This window comes from Puma concolor, chromosome C2 (genome assembly GCF_028749965.1).
Source record: "Puma concolor isolate L17-30 chromosome C2, mPumCon1.1.hap2, whole genome shotgun sequence".
Classification (NCBI taxonomy): domain Eukaryota; kingdom Metazoa; phylum Chordata; class Mammalia; order Carnivora; family Felidae; genus Puma; species Puma concolor.
In genome coordinates this window covers 26,689,063-26,701,389 of record NC_141675.1, presented here as the reverse complement: position 1 = coordinate 26,701,389, position 12,327 = coordinate 26,689,063, and the positions used below count along the sequence as shown (strand labels likewise).

At 44.1% G+C, this 12,327-nt stretch overlaps 1 protein-coding gene and 1 pseudogene across 3 annotated transcripts in view; one reads left to right on the top strand and one right to left on the bottom strand.

The window, feature by feature from the left end:
* COL6A5 (collagen type VI alpha 5 chain) overlaps positions 1-12,327 on the bottom strand; it is a 134,994-nt gene that overhangs the window by 105,834 nt on the left and 16,833 nt on the right. The gene's annotated exons all lie outside the window — the stretch shown is intronic.
* The window catches only part of LOC112850030 (FMR1-interacting protein NUFIP2 pseudogene), a 62,276-nt pseudogene continuing 53,990 nt past the window's right edge, over positions 4,042-12,327 (top strand).

Sequence of the window (12,327 nt, the reverse complement as noted above, 5' to 3'; positions counted from 1 at the left end):
CGGTTAAGCGTCCAACTTCGGCTCAGGTCATGATCTCGCGGTCGGTGGGTTCAAGCCCCATGTCAGTCTCTGTGCTGACAGCTCAGAGTCTGGAGCCCGCTTCGGATTCTGTATCTCCCTCTCTATGACCCTCCCCTGCTCACACTCTGTCTCTCTGTCTCTGTCTTTCTCTCTCAAAAATAAACAAAACATTAAAAAAATTAAAAAATAAATACAAATTAAAAAAGAATAATTTCATAAAATGCAAAATAGAGTACATACATGGCATATACTGAAAATAGAAAATATGTGCCGGTTTATTAAAGTTTTATTCCAGTTACATATATGGTTTTATATACGTACGCGTGTGCTGGACCATAGCATACACCGTATTTCTTGCTGTGCAATGATCCAACGTGGTAAAAGCCCCGGCTCTTATAAAACAATAAACTGAGCAATGAGAGGGTCTGTGCAACCAGCTGAGGCTGATACCAGAACAACCAACATTCCTGTGTTGCACACACACAGTGGTGACTCCCCAAGGCCAGGCACTGATCACCGTGTGATAGCTTCTCTTTTCCGGTTTGTTGTCACTTACCAAACTTTGTCTCCATTTCTTATAACTACTTGCAAGACTGGGAATTCTGCTCATGGCTCTCCAGATATTTACAGCTCCACCATCAGTTTAGAAGTTGTTGACTCATTCTTTAAATCTTTTTCTTTTAAAAAATTTTTTTAAGGTTTATTCATCTTTCAGACTGAGACAAAGCGTGAGTGGGGGAGGGGCAGAGAGAGAGGGAGACACAGAATCTGAAACAGGCTCCAGGCTCTGAGCTGTCAGCACAGAGCCCGACGCAGGGCTCGAACTCACGAACCGTGAGATCATGACCTGAGCCAAAGTCACACACTTAACTGACTAAGCTACTCAGGCGCCCCATCTCTAAATCTTTATTTTGCCTATTCAACATAGAGCAACCTTCTTCAGCAGTAACATGGGGACCCTGTTGCCCCTGCCTGTTCTATCATTCCCAATCTAACAAAGTACTGTCAGGACGAGTCAACAGACATGAGTGAATCTCATACTGTAATTTCCAAAAGGAATATGGTTTAACTGTTTTATATAGGAGTTAATACTCTTTTAACATAGCATATAGTCAATTATGCTGTCCTGTGAGAGCAAATCTGTAACTTTCCTAACAACTACCTTGCATTCTTTTCTAGATAAGCTTTGTAAGCTTTGAAATTGAGAAAATAATATTTGAACTAATAACGTTGAAATCATCAGCAGAAGAAAAGAGGTTTGGAGGTGCCTGGCTGGCTAAGTTGGTGGAGTATGCAACTCTTGGCCTTGGGGTCATGAGTTCAAGCCCCACAGTGGGAACAGAGCTTACTTAAATAAATAAAAATAAAAGAAAAAAAATTTAAAAAAAAACAGGTTTGGGGGAGAATTGGGTTTATTTTTATTTTTGTTTTTGTTTTTTTATAAAACATAGAAATAATAGGATGGAAAAAATGACTGTATATGAAAAGGAGAATGCATGTTTTCCATACAACAAGGTTATAAGGAACAGAGATGCATTTTTGGTAAGCGGAATAAAAGAAAGTAACTTTATCCTAAAGTAAAATGATTGTTGCCAAATAAGAAGCGAAAAGAACAAAACCTCTATAGATATAGAAAGCTGTAGTAGGTTTGTGGAAAAGGAATCTTGAGAAAGGAATTTTATGTGTGGTCAAGCTAAGATTAGAATGGATGTATTTAAGTTAAAGAGAAAAAAAGAAAAAAATGAATGTCAAAAGTATACTGATGCAAAATTAGAATTTTGTTTTCTTTCTGTGAAAAGGACAGAGTTGTCTTAGATTTTGGTCTGTAAACACAGATTTTTCTTTACTACAAATGTATTCTGCATACAAAACAAAGATTCCATGTTTCATCTTTATCAGGTCTTTGAACTTTCTAAGAAAACCAAATCTTCTCTAATAAAAGAGCTAAATTGTTTATTTTTTTAAACAACTATGTAACTTTTGCATCTGTTAAATTTCACAGAAAGCATTGTCAAATAAGAAGTGATTCTAGGGGTGCCTGGATGGCTCAGTAGATTAAGCCTCCGATTTCAGCACGGGTCATGGTCTCATAGTTTGTGGGTCTGAGGCCCTGTGTCAGGCTCTGTGCTGACAGCCCAGAGCCTGCATCCTGCCTCAGATTCTGTGTCTCCCTCTCTCTGCCTCCCCCCACCTCGCTTATGCTCTCTCTCTCTCTCTCTCAAAAATAAATAAACATTAAAAAATGATACTAAACTTTCTTTAGGAAATATTTTCATGGAAGTTATTCATATAAATGTTCCAGAAATTATATGGAGTTCCTGGGAATCTGATTGTGTCAATATGGGGTTATGAGGCATAATTCTAGCTACTGTCTTAAAATTTGATAGAGCCCAAATAACCAATTTTTTCCTGTCAATTACATCACAATGAACTCTTATCTGATCTTTAACCATGGCCATTTTAAAGTCTTTGGTCATTTATAGTTACTGTTTTAATCTGAGGCTTTTATATATATGTTTCATCTTCAAAGAAATTCATAGAAAAGAACTCTAGAATCCAAGTTTCTGATAACTCTAAGATCATAATACTGAACTGGGTAAGAATTTCTAAAACTTTGATGGAAAACAGATGAATATTTAAAACTGCTAACATAAGATCAAGATCCACAAGAATTATTACAGAAAACTAAATGAACTAATGAGGATGATTATAATTTTTATGACTTCATTTAAACATAGCTGGTTGTTTAATGTTTTGTTTTCCAGATTTAAAAGAGCCTATGTGGTGGGGTGCCTGGGTGGGTCAGTCAGTTAAGTGTCCGACTCTTGATTTGGGCACAGGTCATGATCTCATGGTAGTGACAGCCAGCCATACTGAGTGTGGCACCTGCTGGGGATTTTGTCCCTCCCTCTCCCTCTGCTCCTCCCTTGCTTGTGTGCCCTCTCACTCTCAAAAAAAAAAAAAAAAAATTAAAATTAAAACTAATTTTTTGTAATAAATAAAATATAAAAGAACCTATATGGTCAACGACTATTCTTTCTGCACTTACATAAATAATCAAGCCAAGTTTATTACAACTGGATTTAATTTACAAACAAATCAGTTTTGCTATTGTTATCTTTGATAGAAATGGAAATGATTATGCAGGAAAAAATTATACTTCAGTAATATACCTTCACAGATAATAAGATTCGAACACTGTTCATTGTCTTTGAAGATTGTTTTCTACCTGAAAATGTCCTGTATTCTAACTTCCTCCAACAGGTGGCTCAAATTCTCTAAACTTACATTTTCCATTTCCTCCCGCTATTTTGACTTGCAATCACTGCGAAACTAAAGCTGCGCTTTTTCCAAAGCCATGCCGGCTAAAGCTGGACAACTTGATCTAAACTTCGGAGACCTCACCACAACTCAGTGTGTGAACAGTTCTCGGCCTGTTGCTATGGGGCCACTTGGTGACCTTTCCATTCATGCTGCCAACCAGGAAAATCTGTCTGATTGCCACTGCTTGCCTTCCTTCATCTGAAGATGCTCAGAACCCGACATCTAGAAATCTTCCCAACTCAGAACGCTGAATTTCTAATTTGCTCAAACTATTAACCTTTGGTTTCCTTTCGTTTCCGCAGAAATGCCTCTCATTAAAATACCTGATTGCTCGCATCATAGAGGCCTCATTCTGAGGTGAGAGTCCACCTGCAATAGCGCCTCCTGAAATACGACGTCCTCAAGTTCACCCTGTCCTACCTGATCATGAGGATGTGTGTTATGCGAATACATCCTGTTGTGCCTGTGTAAATAACTTTTGGAAAAATTGTACATTCACTTAGAAAGGTAAAACCTGAATGTGATTAAAACCCATTTGATTTATTTTATTGGTTAAATCTTGGCTCCTGGGAATCTGTGCTCCGGGGAATTTTTCCATCCTTGGCTGTTCTCTCTACATTCACCATATTGACCTTTCAAGTGCATTGTATATTCTCGAAGTTTCTAAACGCTTGTCGGCAGCCACTTATATGCCAAATGGTATCTGTCAGCATCAGACGACTGGATGAAATCAACAATAACCACACGGACGATGAAGAAGTGATTACAGGGCCCTTCCGGCCTGATGACCCGACTAATGGAAACAGTGAATGTGGGATTCTTCAGCCTGACTACATCAACAGTGATAACTGAGAATAACCCTATAATGATTGGCCGGTCACACTCCCAGCCTGCTTGCTGAGAGAAAGCCTGAACAGAGGGAATCGTTAAAATCAAGGATGGATGGAGATGAGCCTTGAAGGTTCCCTGAGCAGACAGAACCAATTTCGTCATGCAGGCAAAGTGTAGGTTAGCTTATTTTGCCAGGCAAACTTGACCGGGATCACTTCTGGCTTGTGCTTCTAGAAATGAGAAGCAAACTTCAACTGTTTCTTGAAACTGATATGAAGTAACCAGAGAAAACTGTAATATCGTAACCAGTTACCGAGAGGAATAAACAGTCACTGCTTTATCACTCTATAAGCTGCCTTCTAACAATCCACCCCTGAGGCTCATTCCATGTTCTGGTTTGAGCGCTCCCGGTTCGCCAGCTCTGTGCACCAGAATTTTTACTAATTACTACTTCAGTGATTCCCTGGTTTTAGCTTGGCTATTTTAAACCTTTGACAGCTTCACAGTCAGACACAGCTCTGCTCTGCAATCAGACAGGGGCACAGGCTGTACCTCAAAGGTGTGGGGGATGTGAGCTGAGCTCTGCACTCAGCCCGCTGGCTGTGCTCCACTATTGGGTGACATTGCTGCCCAGGCTCTCGACCTGGGCAGGGCCTCCCACTGGATCTTGCAGTTGGGTGGGCTGGAGATTGTGTTTTGAGGTTGGGTGGGGTCACCGTCCAGGAGCCTTGGCAGATTGAAGCCACAGTGTCTGCACCTCAGCTGGGCAGAGTCACTGCCTGGGCAGTACCAGAGGCTGGGCTCCAAGGCTGCCCTCCGAGGCTGCCCAGGGTCACTGCTCAGTCTCTCGGGTCATGTGAGGCCAGAGGCTATGCTCAACCATTCGGCAGGGCTGCTGACTCAGTTCCCCACCTGATCAGGGCTGCAGGAAGGGTTCCACAGCTGCCAAGGCTCTCTGACCAGGCTTCTCGTCAGGCAGGATGGGAGGCTGTGCTCAGCAGTTGTGTGGGGCTGCGAATTTCCTTCCTTGTCTGGATGAGATTACGGAACGGGCTCCAAGGCCCATTCGGCCCGTTGGTTAGGGACTCAAATCAGGTAGAACTGTCGGCCAAGCTCCCTGGCCACACAGGGCCAGCTGCCGGCTGGGATCTCACCCAGGTGCTACTGTATGCAGACGTGTGATCTGATAAGATCTGAATGCTGGTTGTGCTAAGCCATGTTCCCCTTCATCTCTGTCTGACCCCCAGTGGTCGAGTCCAGCAGATTCCCGCAATGGTCCCTGTGCCAGCCTGGGGGGGGGGCGGGGGGTGGCAACGTGATCAAAGTAAAACTACTCCTCGTACGTACTTTTTTTTTTTTTTTTTTTTTTTTATTTTTTAATTTTTTTTTTTTAACGTTTATTTTTGAGACAGAGAGACAGAGCATGAACGGGGGAGGGTCAGAGAGAGAGAGGGAGACACAGAATCTGAAACAGGGTCCAGGCTCTGAGCTGTCAGCACAGAGCCCGACGCGGGGCTTGAACTCACGAACCGCGAGATCATGACCTGAGCCGAAGTCGGACGCTTAACCGACTGAGCCACCCGGGCACCCCGTACTCCTCGCACTTTCTAATGCTGTCTTTCTCATTCTCTGTGGCCGCACCCACCCCCCACCCCGTGTTCTGGAATTTTCACAATGCTGTCTTTGTCTATGGATAGTTGCCGGTTGGTCTTCTTGAGAGGAAGACTGAATTTGGGAACAACCTATGTCGCCATCCTGATGGCATCACCTCCAGGGGCTCCTGGAATATGGCCAAGAAGGGCTCGAGCTGATTTACAGGCCACTTCAGTGTCCAAAGGTAGGGATGACCCTGCCCAGGTCCCTTGCATGTGGTGTCGGTGATCGGACCACAACCAAAGAGGCTGGAACGGAATTCTCGGGGATACACAGCTGTTTCTGGGTCTGTGGCAAGTCAGCTACCTACCTGGGTGAGAGCCTCCCTTCTCAAAATGGCTCTCCTCAGTCTTGCACTACACTGGGTTTCACAGTCTCCTACCCGGATCCCAGTACTCTCACAAAAAGACACTTTTGTTCAGAGAGGAATGCCGAATTATGGCTGCAGGGGGTCAAGGGGTACGAGTGAAGGGTGTCTTATCGGGGCATCTAGCTGACGTTTTTCACTTCACCTTCTCATTTGCTTTTTGTATTCTGCTTCCTTTAGTAGCAATTGTTCTGATTTGTCTATCTTTCATAGTGCTTGTGCTCTTGACAGAAATATGATCTGCAGAGTGCTCAGGTCATGATCTTGCAGTTCATGGGTTCGAGCCCCGCGTCGGGCTCTGTGCTGACAGCTCAGAGCCTGGAGCCGCCTTCAGATTCTGTGTCTCCCTCTCTCTCTGTCCCTCCCCTACTCATGCTCTGTCTTCTCAAAAGTAAATTAAAAATTTTTTTAAAAACCTTTTTAATAAAAAAAAGAAATATGATTTGTGTGTGTGAGTTCATTTTTCATCCCTTGGCTAGTAATGGGTTCCTGAGGATGGGGTGAGATAGAAGAAAGCCTCCTTTCAGAGCAGAAAAAGTGCCGAGCTATAACCTAGGCCCACCACGCCCAACCCCATCTCTTACCCATGAGCTTCTACCCCGGGCCCTGTGCTTACTCTTGAGCAGCTACGCTTTATTTACTGTCTATGGCTCTCGTTCTTTGACAGCTCAACTCCCCACTCTCCCCTGTTTGGACTCGGTAGAGGAAGCCAGCAGCCATGCTGAATTGCCAACCTGTCCAAACTAGCAGAGCAAAAGTAAGGCAAGATGAGGATAAAGAGGTCCCAAGACAGCAGAGTGGGGGTCCCAGCACGACAGGAGAGGGTTCACTCACACCCCCATGGCTCATCTTAACTCTAAATGTCTTCGATCCTGTGATGTTATGATGGAAGGTCCTGAAGCTGAAAGTAGCATGCACAAGTGATAGCCTGGGGAAAGTCCATCAGTCAGCCATATTGGAGGATTTATACCCCAAACCAGACGTAGGGCACAAAGAAACTCCAAGCTCAAATAGCTGCCGTATGGACCGACTTGTACATTTTCACCCGTTCAAATGCTCAAACTCTCAGAGGCTGATTGGGAATCCAAAGCTAGCATTGTCTCTGAAGGGGGGGGGAATATCCCCAGCCCACTTCAGGGGGAATCAGTAGCTAAAGTGAACATCTGAAGAGAAGGTTCCACAGGCAGACTAGGTGGCCTTGCTACTTCTCATAGGGATTTTCAGCACAGATCACACAGACACAAAGAGATGGGAACGAAACTCCTCAGCCATTGCCAGGAGACAAAATAGGAGAGTAATAACGGAATGATGATTAATCATCTTCCTTCTTTTGATTACATTCCACAAATCTCATTCTGAATGGAAAACTGTACTCTCTGTGAGGCAGTCTGTTTTATAACAGAAGGCATGAGGTCTAAATGTGACTTGGTGAAGCAAGAAAACAAAGAAGCTTAACTTAGTGAAATATAAAGGCACAATGCAAGGTTCCAACCTCCTGACGGGTGTAGACACTAAAAGAAAACAGCAATTATGCAGTGAGTTATGGCAACACATCAAAGGCTCTCATGTAAGCCTTGAGCCCACTGGATTGGAAATAAGTATGTAAATAGTTCACTGGAGGTTTACACTGCTAAATCCTAAGTCAGATACAGTACAAAGAGCATTCTAAAGCCACCAGGCTTAATTTCTCTCTTCCTCTCCTCTTGCAGCCAAAGGAGCAAGGAGTACTGAAAGATGGGAAGAAAGCAAGCTCAGGCCATTTTGCCTTCTGTGCCCCACCCTGCTTCCCTTCTCCCCAGTGGCCGCCCTCCACTCTCCCTGGTCAATCATCCCTACCTCAGGGCATCTGCACCACAGACAGGTCAGGCACAGGCTCGGACCAGGATACGGAGCCCCAGCAGAGGGAGAAGGATGCAATTTAGGAACCACAACCCCCAGCTGGTAAGGGCCTAAAACTGCACGTGTGCCCCCCGCCCCCCTCACTTCCAGCTGAGGATCAGAGGCCCAGTAAGTTCGTATAGCACCTCCAAGGTGACACAGCTGGTCCGTGGAAGACCTGAGGCTTAAAGCCTAGGTCTCCGCCTCCCTGGCGCTTTGGCCCATTTCTGAGAGCATCTGGAAGGTACCCGGGTTTCCCTCGCAGAAGGGACAGAGGCCACATAATTACCCCGTCTTACTTTCCTGCGTGGTTGGCCACCGTGTGGGTTCCACGCGGCTCTGCCCCCCTTGGTTTTCGTGCTCCTCTTGTTTCTTCCACAGCACCGCTCCTCAGACAGGATGTCCTTTCTCACCCACACCCCAAACGTGTCATCACACCAACCCTCACTGCAGCCGCTCACACTTCCAAGACCATCCTCCTGCTTAGCACCGGGTTACATTTCACCCTGTTCTGTAGTTACTGTTGGAGACAGTGCCTGTTGAAGGCAGGATTTGGCCTTTCACCCCTCACCACTGAAGGTCCCATTTGCCTAGGTCAGTGCCTGCTCTACAGCGAGTACTCAAGGATGTGCTGAATTAAGTTAATTACTTAGCCGCTGGAAGCTCCACCGATCCAGCCGTTTCTACTCAACAAACCTCACCCAGCAGCAATTCCAGGCTTTTCTAGAAGCAAATGGCCACATCTGGAGCATCCTGAGAGTGCTGAAGTAATGCCCTGCACATGGGAAGCAAACACCACTGGTCTGAGCAGCAATGTGGCAAAGCTATGTTGGATCCAGTCTAGACAAGTCCCCTGGGAGCCTGCTCTAGCTGCAGAGGCCACACTATGTGAACAGTCCTATTTCCACTTTTATAAAAGCAAAGACCTTCCAAACCCTCTGGGGTCAGCTCGTCAAGGAAGCAGATGGTAGGGGATGGAAGAATTTGGCATCAGTACTAGGACCGTCTGTTCTTTAATATAGGCTAGGCAAAACAGGCGAGAAGTTAGGATCCAGGGTTCCAGATTAGCTAGGAACAGCTTCAGTTCAATGCCATAAACATTTACTGAGCTACCATGATGCATGAAGGTCAGTGTAGGAAACACGGGAAAAATAAGGTTAAGACTTCGTCCTCCCCTAAAACAAGAGTAGAATCTTTGCCAGCAAAGTCCGACTCATGATTTAGAGGCTAACTTAACAGGGCGCCTGGGTGGCTCAATCCGTTAAGCATCCGACTTCGGCTCAGGTCATGATCTCGCGGCTCATGAGTTTGAACTCCGCATTGGGCTCTGTGCTGACAGCTTCAAGCCTGGAGCCTGCTTTGGTTTGTGCGTCTGCCTCGCTCTCTGCCCCTCCTCCTCTCTCACTCTCTCTCTCTCTTTCTCTCAAAAATAAAAAGAACCTGATTCAGCAAAGTCTTCCTTCCTCTGCAGTCTTAATTGGACTTTATTTTATCCTTTCCATATATTTATATATATACACCCATACATGTATATGTATACTATATATGTATATACCTGTGCATGTATATCCATACACACACACTTCCGATAGATTATTTATTCACTCAACAAACATTTCTTGAGTGGTAACTACGTTCTCTGCACTGCTGTAGGCCATGTGGATTCAGTAGTGGATAAAAGAGACAAAAATCTTCAGTCTCCTGAAATTTTCATTCTGGTGGCTTCCATGTCTGCCTCCTCTTCCAGACTGTAAACGTCTTTGGAGCAGGGACCACAACATGTTTGATGCATCTTTATGTCCCTGGCACTTGGCACAGAGTGAGGGATCAGTAAGAAAGGAGAGGAGGAAGTTAAGGAAGGTCTGAAGGCAAATACTTATAAGGCAAAATGAGGCGTTACCTCAAATGAGGACATGAACCAAATGCAGGGAAACGGCAGAATTAAGGAAATCTTCAAGGAAGTGGTGGCATTTGGATTAGACCTGAAGGATGCCTACGACATGAGAATGCACAGATAATGGGAGGAGACCGTTCTGGCGTCTATGGTGCCATTACAGCAAAGACTGTGGAGAGCAGCAAGCAGGAGGTGCATCCTGGAGGCTGCGGGCTTTCGCTTTGGCTCTGGCGCATGATGTGTCATGAGAAGGGGTGAAAGACAAGACCAAAGAAGAAGGTAGGGGTTGAGGCGACAAGACGGCAGAGGGCTTTCGATGCTCTAAGAAGCATTTTAGGAGTGACTTCATTCTACTGGCAATTATGAGCTGATGACGGTCCTGGTTGAAGGAAGAGGGGGCAGGGAGAAGCCCTGGGGATACTGTGCAAGGGCTGATATTTGCATCAGCGGGACTCTGACTAGAGAGCCCCTTGGTGCACTTTCCAAGCCAAGAGGTCACATTATGCCCAAGGGGCAAGAGGAGAGATCGGGGATCTAAGAGAGGAGCCCACAGCTAGGTGACACAGAACATCAGAACAAGGAAACATTTTCTCAAGTTTTCCTTATTTGGGGAACGACTGGTATCGCATTCTAAGTTCATCTTCCTCAGAGCAGATGAGATTAGGACTAAAGGCAGAAATACTTATGCCACTGTCTTCTAAAACCAAAACAAATAAGGTGTATAAGAAACATGGGCTGCAGTTTAATTAACAAGTCTACCGGCTGTTACTTGCCCAGCCATCCAACACTGCCATTTATAGATAATTAATGGAACTGTTGATAGGCTCTCGGACACAAAGAATAAAATACATAAAATAGTTCCTCTGAGAGTGTATAGTCTACTTAGGGAGCCAGAATAGTTGTATGAGAACATAAAATATAAAAAGCACCAAATGCTAAACTCCAAAGTATAGTAAGGGTCAGAACTTACTGGTTTCTAAAATGTCACTGCAAACTCCATCTGAAAGAAAGAAAGAAAAGAAAGAAAGAAAAAAAAGAAAGAAGGAAGGAAAGAAAGAAAGAAAGAAAGAAAAGAAAGAAGGAAGGAAAGAAAGAAAGAAAGAAAAGAAAGAAAGAAAAAAGAAAGAAGGAAGGAAAGAAAGAAAGAAAGAAAAGAAAAGAAAGAAGAAAAAAAAGAAAGAAGGAAGGAAAGAACGAAAGAAAGAAAAGAAAAGAAAGATTTATGGCACCTACTCCAGTACCTGGCACACACAAGGCACATAGTGAGTATATATTGAAAGAATAGATGAACAGGGTATTTCAGAATAAGTTATAAAGAACTGAGTGAGAACTAACTTAAAAAAATAACGTAATAAAGTGTCAAATAAATTATGAAAAATATCAACAAAAGCACACAAAAACACTTCTAATGACTTCTACAAATTTGATCAGGATTTGTGAAAAAAAATTCATAATCAGAATTCATAATTCAAATGGTGAGCTCCTTTCTGAGACTTGGTTCCTTAATATACACAAGAGTGTTGGACTTCAGCTATAAAATGCTCTCATTTTGTGAATTAGAACCCAGTTCTTCTAGGAACACTGGCTCTGCTGAAGACAGAAAGGAAGTATGTCCATCCCTCCAAGGTCTGGACCTCTCAGATGAGGCAGTCACCCTTCCTACAAAGCATCAGCAGAAACCACAAGAGTACCTCTAGAAGTCTCCTCTGCCAGAGACCCCCGGCATCAGAGATTTTCATTTTTCAAGTATTATTAACTACCTTTCAACCATCTAATCCAAAACCTTCTGACAGACCAAATTTTTTTTTGAATGAACATCCCCAGAGAGAAGAATGTCTTGCTTATGCTTCTAATATTTCCATCTGCTAAAACTTGATAAGGCCTGTTATATCCACATAGGAATAAATGACATTGAACCAAAGATGCCCTTCAAATCATAAAACTCCCAAATCAGTAACATCTCAATCTATATTCTCAATGCCTGATTTCCACTGGGCTTTCGGTTTGCTTTCCTGTGGTAGTTTGATCTCCTTGGGGTCTGAGTGCATGCCTCATTATTGGTGCTGCTGCTGAGAAAACAGAACTTGGCTCAGCCCATTACTCTCATTACAACTTTCTGAAAAGAAAACAACCTCTGGGATGGTGGTTTTCGGCCAGGGCTGCGCACTGGCTAGCTACTAAAAATTTTCGATGCCTGGTCCCACTCCCAGAATTTCTGACTCAACTGGTTGGGGGTGTTGGCAGAACACTGGGATTTTTTAAAAGCATCCCAGGTGATTCTGATGTGCAGTCAAGGCTGAGAACCACTGGGTTGGGCCATCCTAAAAGGTCTAAGCAAGCTGTCTGTAGACAGTACAGG